Here is a 6,890-nt window from a genome sequence, read left to right as displayed (position 1 = left end):
TTATAGTTATTTCATTTTTCACAGGTTTATGTGTGTGTGTTAATTTAATTACGAGTCAGTTTTTCAGACCATAGTCCTGAGAGTCAGCCACTTAAATTTCATTAAAAGGTTTGTCGCCCCTATCACACAGGGCGATGTCACTTGTGCAAAGGAATTTTTTTCTCGTCCGCCTCCTACTCGTAGTCATGCACCGTTCATGCGCACTAGTTTCATGCCTCATCATTAGCACAAGTTTGGTTCTACCAGCTGCTGTTTGTCTCAGAACATGGCGGAAACTTGTGCCGAAAGCTTCTTATTTCAGTCTGCTGTTGCATTGCTACAATAATTAAGGTAAGTACAATCATTTTAATAAGCTGTAAGCATCTATAAGTGGCATTTAACTTCACTCCCATTCTGTTTGTGTGTTGACACAAGAGAAGAACAATTTTAAACGTTTTATTGACTTAAAGAATCTCACAAATGCGGTATCATAGCCTAGCCGTCATCCCCCGTCTCGCTGTACCGCGTCCTGTTTCCCGTTATTCAACCTGACAACGCCCTGTACTTTCAATGTGTTCGATGCTCTTGCGACTTATGTATTTGACACTGTGTGTATATGTTGGCTCATACATTTTAAAGAAAGTAATATTTTGTATTAAATTCAGTGTATACAATAGAAAAGCCTAAATATTCTCTTTTTTTTGCCACAAAAATGTAAATGTATTTAGCACTGTTCAATTTAAAACAGGAATTTTAGAAAACCATCATAAATTCTATGCAATATCAAATGTACTCTTGATTTATAATTCGTTTTATTTTTTACTCTAAAACTTTTGTTGAATTATAACTACAACTATATGATGTCTGACTAATAAGTAAAAAATTTTATTAGAAAATTATACACGATGACAAGCTTAACAGCTGTGATAAGTTACATTTAATAAATTGCTTATTTGTTATTTGCAGAAAACGAGGAATCAAATATTTGTTCTTGGATTATTTTCTTGTGTAGATGTCCTAATTGCAAATTAAAATTCTCAAAAAGAAACCAGGAAAATGTGTCCGGGTCAAACAGGTGATACATAGGTTAAAACCAGGAAAAAATATGAGGATTAAGTAGGTGATACATAGGTTAAAACCAGGACAACATGTCAGGATTAAATAGGTGATACATAGGTTAAAACCAGGAAAACGTGTCCGAACTAAGTAGATGATATACAAGGTAAAACGTTAGAATTAACCTAGTAATTAATAGGCTAAAACTAGGAAAACGTGCCAGGTTTAAATACTTTATTACTAAATTAGTCAGTAAAATGTGTCCGGACTAAGTAGGTGGTACTTAGGTTCGTGCGATGCAGTTTAGGGCAAGAAACAGACCCGTTCAGTGCAGGTAAAAGTAGTTCTCAACTTTTGAAAGTTGAAAGGGCCTGACAACTAGGAATAAAATGAGTAGAGATGTGTTTCCCGGATCCAGTCTTGCTTCCGTAACTTGGTAACGATAACATTATCAATAGCTGGTATATCGCGTTTCTGTTGTCCGGAAATAAAGAACAAAAAAGGTGCGCTGGAGATTATATTGTAAAGGGGAAGAAAATTCTTTTGATGTGCGATACAAAAGCAAAAAAATGTACTCACATTTTCCAGTTACACTTACAACATTTTTTTTACACCGTCTTCCGTATATTCACGCTTACTTTTTTTAAAATTTGTTGATTGCAATTTACATGCTATCAAATCACACTACAATAATTCAGATGTGTGCACTGCTCGTTGGACATTACATTTAATAACAAGCCGCAACATTTATCTTAAGAAATTGGGACAAAAACTAAAAACAGGCATTTTGTAAACAACCTTAAGATTTTCATGAATGCCAAACAGCAGCGTTTTCTAAGTGTTTGTCATCCACGGCCCCTCTAACATTTATGGTTTCTTGCACACACCCTCCTGTTTTTTTTAAGGAGTGAAAGATGAGTTAAACGACGAGATGTAGTACACGGGTACATATTAAAATGCTATATGTGTTGTAGTAATTACTTATTTTAATCAATAAAAATATAGTAAAACCCTTACTTTTGCATTATTGCATCTACCTTAATCACTCGTACCCCCCAAGAGATCATTTTCCCTTTGGGGGCACGCCCACACTTTGTGAATCGCTGCCGTATAATTCAGATCATATTTGTGATACTTATAGACGTAACACTAATTTTTCTTTAATTTATATGAAATTGTACCCAACTCTTTGAAGACTTGAAATGGTTTGGTATGTTATGAAGCTATTACCAGTTATACACGGTTTTTTTCTCACTTAAATTTTGTTCTAAGGCTAACTTAAAAAACAGCCAAACAAAAAAAGGTATTAATGTTTAAGAAAAATGTGAAGTCCGCTGAGTTAACATGTTAATACGATACCGTTTATACTTCATTCAAGTATCTCTAGTACTTTTATATTTGTTTTGGAAGGTGTATTGTTAGTTGGGTTATTGGGTAAATAAGTAAACAGGTAGATACACATACACATCGATAACTGACAACAAGACGTACGAACAACAAAAGAATGGCTAAATGATGAGGGAAACAAGATTCCATGAAATGCTATTTTGAGACACTCTGATTTCGAGCCACAATGGACAAATTAACAGGAATGTGGAGAAAAACAACAACATCTACTGTTATTTTCTTTTTATAACAACTTTTAGGCCTATTGGTTTTCCAATATTTCGTTGGCATTCGGTGTTTAAACGGTAGCAAAAGCAAAGGAAAATAAATAAATGACAAACTGATGACAAAGACAAACAGACGGTGGCTTTATTTAGTATTTTACTTCGTAATGTGTGTTTTTCTTGGTACTAATAATTTTTAAACAAAGAGTTAGAAATAGTCTTACTGTCCTCTGTTGTGAATTACCATTAGTTTAAGTTTTTTATTTTATTAAATACTTCTCAGTCATATCTTTAAAGATTGTTGTTGAATCTCAATAAGTTTGCCAATGCAATTAGGTTTCCCATATTATGCCTAGTACAAACATTAACATTTATTTTAATGTGATATTTCATTTCTGAAAAAAATAATAGTTTGAAGATAAAAGGCGTAAACTATGTAATAAGTGAAGAAAACAATCTTAGTATTTCATACTTCTTTACATAATTTAATTAATATTTTATTGGCAGCTTTGGCTGTTTCTTTGTAGAGTTTTCGCGTAGAGGCTATCTTTAATTTTGAACTGATAGACGAGAGGGAAGGCAGTTAATCAACAGCGCCCTCTGCCAACACTTAGGTTGTTCTTTGTCTTACCGAATAGTGAGATTTGATCATTCCTTTAGGTCACCCACGGAGTTTTTGCGGTAACGGGACGCGAACTCTCGGATTCACTGTCCAGGCACGCTAAGTACTAGGCCATGCGCGGTACATTCTCCACAACCATTTAGTGCTACACCTTGTCATACCTTAATTTATTAGATTTTTTTTTCTAGCGAACGTACTGTAGACAGTTTTGTGTAGCTTAAACCTAGTGGCTTGTATACCAATAAATTAATCGTAAATGGCTTCATTTATGATATTCCTAAGTATGCTTTGATGCTGACTCTAACGCTGAAGTTGCACTATATATATATGTCTGAAATGTTTCGTGTAAAACTATGCGAAAATTATTATCTTGTTGTTGAGATTTTACATGAGTTGTACTGCTGCTTGTGTCTGTCAACTGTTGGGGTAAAATTAAGAGTATCTGATCAGTTGACAGACTGAATTTTCTAGTATTTTTTATAAGTATGACCAATCCTTCAATTTGTGATAGCTTTTCTATTTATTTACAATAAAAGCTTGCTATTATAATTGTAATACTCTCCTATCAAATTTGTTTCTTGTATTATTTGCATGTATTAGTATACAAATAAAGGATAACAGAAATTTGCAATATTATAACAAGGCAAGAAACCACTTACAAATTATGTCAATTACAATACTCGCTTCATTGTTATGTAATTTATGCATCTAATGATCAGCCATTGTGATCTGAAATAGAAATAACTGATCTGTCATTCAGCTTATGTTATATGTATGTATGTATGTATGTATATATATATGGTGGTCTCACAAATCTTTCACAATTGCCGCTTGAAGAGGAGTCACAGAGTTTAATGTGCTCTAACCTGTACACAAACAATAACTAAATCTCATATATGACATCTGGAAATTTCTCAGATGTTTCAAACTGTCATGGTATGATGTTGAACCGTTTCCAACTAATCCAACATCTGGGCCAGACAGACCAACATCCACAACAGAGTCAGACAACCAAGACATGATCTGACATGGAAATGACATATAAATGACATTCGACTGCAATATAAAAGGTGTATATTCATTTGGATAGTATATGTAGCAAAAGTCTACCATATTTTCATACAATAACACAATAAATATAGTAGTGATTGAAGTATGGGGGCGATAAGAATAAACATTGATAGACGCACTGAATCTACATCTTGTGGAATAATAATATGTCATTAATTAATGCCACATATTATGTGGCCCACGTTATATTACTGCGTGTGTTAAACTGGCGACACGTTCCTTTAAGAAGAGAGAACTAACTAAAAGGAGTGGTCTCTCCATTTACCGACTTCAACCCTATTGATCGTATATAAGATTGTCTTGGTGGACGCGTCGTATCCTGTCAAGTGACCCCAGACACTAAATGTGTCCTGGAAACTGCTTTTTCAGAGGGTTGATGGAGGATATTTCATGACCTTCTCAACACTGTAGTTTTAAGTACGCAACATTGGTGTCTAATTGGTGTTGCTGTAGGATCATCAGATATTATATTAGAAATTCATGTACTGTAATGTTTTATAACTGTTTAGATTTTAAATGCATATTTTATTCACATCTTTGCAGTTTCTTGCAAACTGTGTTGCTTAAAGTTTGGAAAAATTCATATTCGATTTGAAAGTAGATATTTTAAATTATAATTTGATTTTTCTTACCCCCTCCCCCCCGAATATTAATTTTCATCATCTACTTTTCAATTGTTTAATTTTCTAGGGGGGGGGAGCATGAAAATTATCTGGAACAATTGCAGTTACATTTCTCTAGCTTTATATATTCTCCTCAGCTCTTGCTAATTCATAAAAATATCCTTCGGTGGCGTATCGTGGTTCTAAAACGCCATTATTGTTATTGTTGTTATTTTATTTTACTTTTCCTGGTAATAAGGCAAATATTTCATCTGAAACTTATAGTATAATGTTGATTTTTCTGTATATATATGTGTGCTCCCATTGGCGCAGCAGTAGTCTGCGGACTTACAACGCTAAGAACCGGCTTTCTATACCCGTGGTGGGAACAGCACAGATAGCCCATTCTATGTGGCTTTGTGCTAAACTACACACAAACTGTATATTTACTCAGTTGGATATATTTTAAATAATATTATCTTTATTCTATAATATTCAAGAGCCCACTTTTCATAAAAAAGTTTTTAATTTAAGTTATTTTTCTCCACATTTATACTAAATTATTATATTGATTTTTTAATATTATAAATTCTCATTAATCATATAAACTTTCATATTATTCCCTTTCATCTTCAACAAGCCATAAACTCATTTCAAGAAATCACTAGGTACCCATTTTCTAAAGGCCATTTGTATGTAAACTTTGACTTTTATTAAAGTTTTTATTAGAATTTCTTCTGGGTCTTAGCTCTTAATTTTCAACAGTCAGATACTTTCTTTCGTTTCTTTTTTTTTCTGAGACTGTCTTCTAACTTCCAATCATTAAAGTTTTCATTATACTGACACCTTGTTTGTAAAAACTCCTCATTAGTTTGACTTGTAAATGATTTAACAGGAAACATTCGAAAAACTTGTATAATTTAAAACTTCTATATTATGGTATCTAAGTAACTTTTCCCAATCAAAATCTCAAGATTGATAATCATTCCTTTCTTATACATTTTGTAAATGGTAACCAGAGGTTTCAACAAGAATATTGTGAGATTATATTCAAAAGAAGCTATACAAAAACACTGAGCAATGCTGCTAAGTGCTGAACATCAACTGTTTATAGACAATAAAGTCCTAACCAATCTGTTGTAGACAACGACTAAACCAACAGATCCTCACATTCTTTCGATCCCAGAAAATGGACGAGCATCAGTTTAAGTGCTAGAATATTTCCCCTAAAATTATATAATTCTAGGTAATGCATTGCACCTCGTATTAAAAAACAAGTAGATTCAGCATGTCGAATCAGCTAATATATTAGGTAGTCAAGAAATTAATGTCTCTTTTTTTTAGATGGAAAAACCCGAACAACTTGTATATATATCAAAGCAAAACATTTAATAAATGAAATATCTATTCTTATCGATGATTCTTTTCCATCTTACAATCAGGTTGTTAATGTCCTGATTAAAGAAATCACTTGGTTTTGAAGCAATTAACATATCGATGTCCTCTTTAACACCTTCCACATTTGTATAAGTTTTCCCATTAAGATTGTGTTGCAGCGAACGAAAAAGATGGTAATCTGATGGTGCCATATCTGGAGAATATGGTTGGTGGGGGAAAAAACTTCCCAACCCAACTCCATAATCTTGTGTGCGTCAGACGTGACACATGTGGACGTGCATTGTCGTGGAGAAGAACACCTTTCCGATTGACGAGTGAAGGGCATTTCTGATGAAGGGCTTGATTTAAACGTTCCAGTTGCTGACTATAGATCTCTGCATTGACAATGCACTGTGGATTGATGAGTTCGAAATGAATTACTCATTTGATGTCCCACCACTTTCTGCGGATGGAGTTCAAGTTTTGGAATCGGAAGTGGTTTTTGTCAAGGACTGGGCCATTGTTTTTGGTGTTTAATATTCCCATAGAGAATCCACTTTTCATCACTGGTGA

General features: G+C 33.6%; 1 protein-coding gene across 3 annotated transcripts in view; it reads left to right on the top strand.

Moving 5' to 3' along the window:
• The first annotated feature begins 238 nt into the window (after positions 1–238).
• The window catches only part of LOC106473011 (protein muscleblind-like), a 222,470-nt gene continuing 215,818 nt past the window's right edge, over positions 239–6,890 (top strand). For all 3 annotated transcript variants that reach the window (XM_022402459.1, XM_013933694.2, XM_013933686.2), the window contains exon 1: positions 239–330. The gene's annotated coding sequence lies outside the window, so the exon portion shown is untranslated. The remainder of the gene's footprint in view (positions 331–6,890) is intronic.

This window comes from Limulus polyphemus, unplaced genomic scaffold (genome assembly GCF_000517525.1).
Source record: "Limulus polyphemus unplaced genomic scaffold, Limulus_polyphemus-2.1.2 Scaffold125, whole genome shotgun sequence".
Classification (NCBI taxonomy): domain Eukaryota; kingdom Metazoa; phylum Arthropoda; class Merostomata; order Xiphosura; family Limulidae; genus Limulus; species Limulus polyphemus.
The sequence above is the reverse complement of the archived record's forward strand: the minus strand, read 5'-3'. Positions and strand labels throughout refer to the sequence as shown.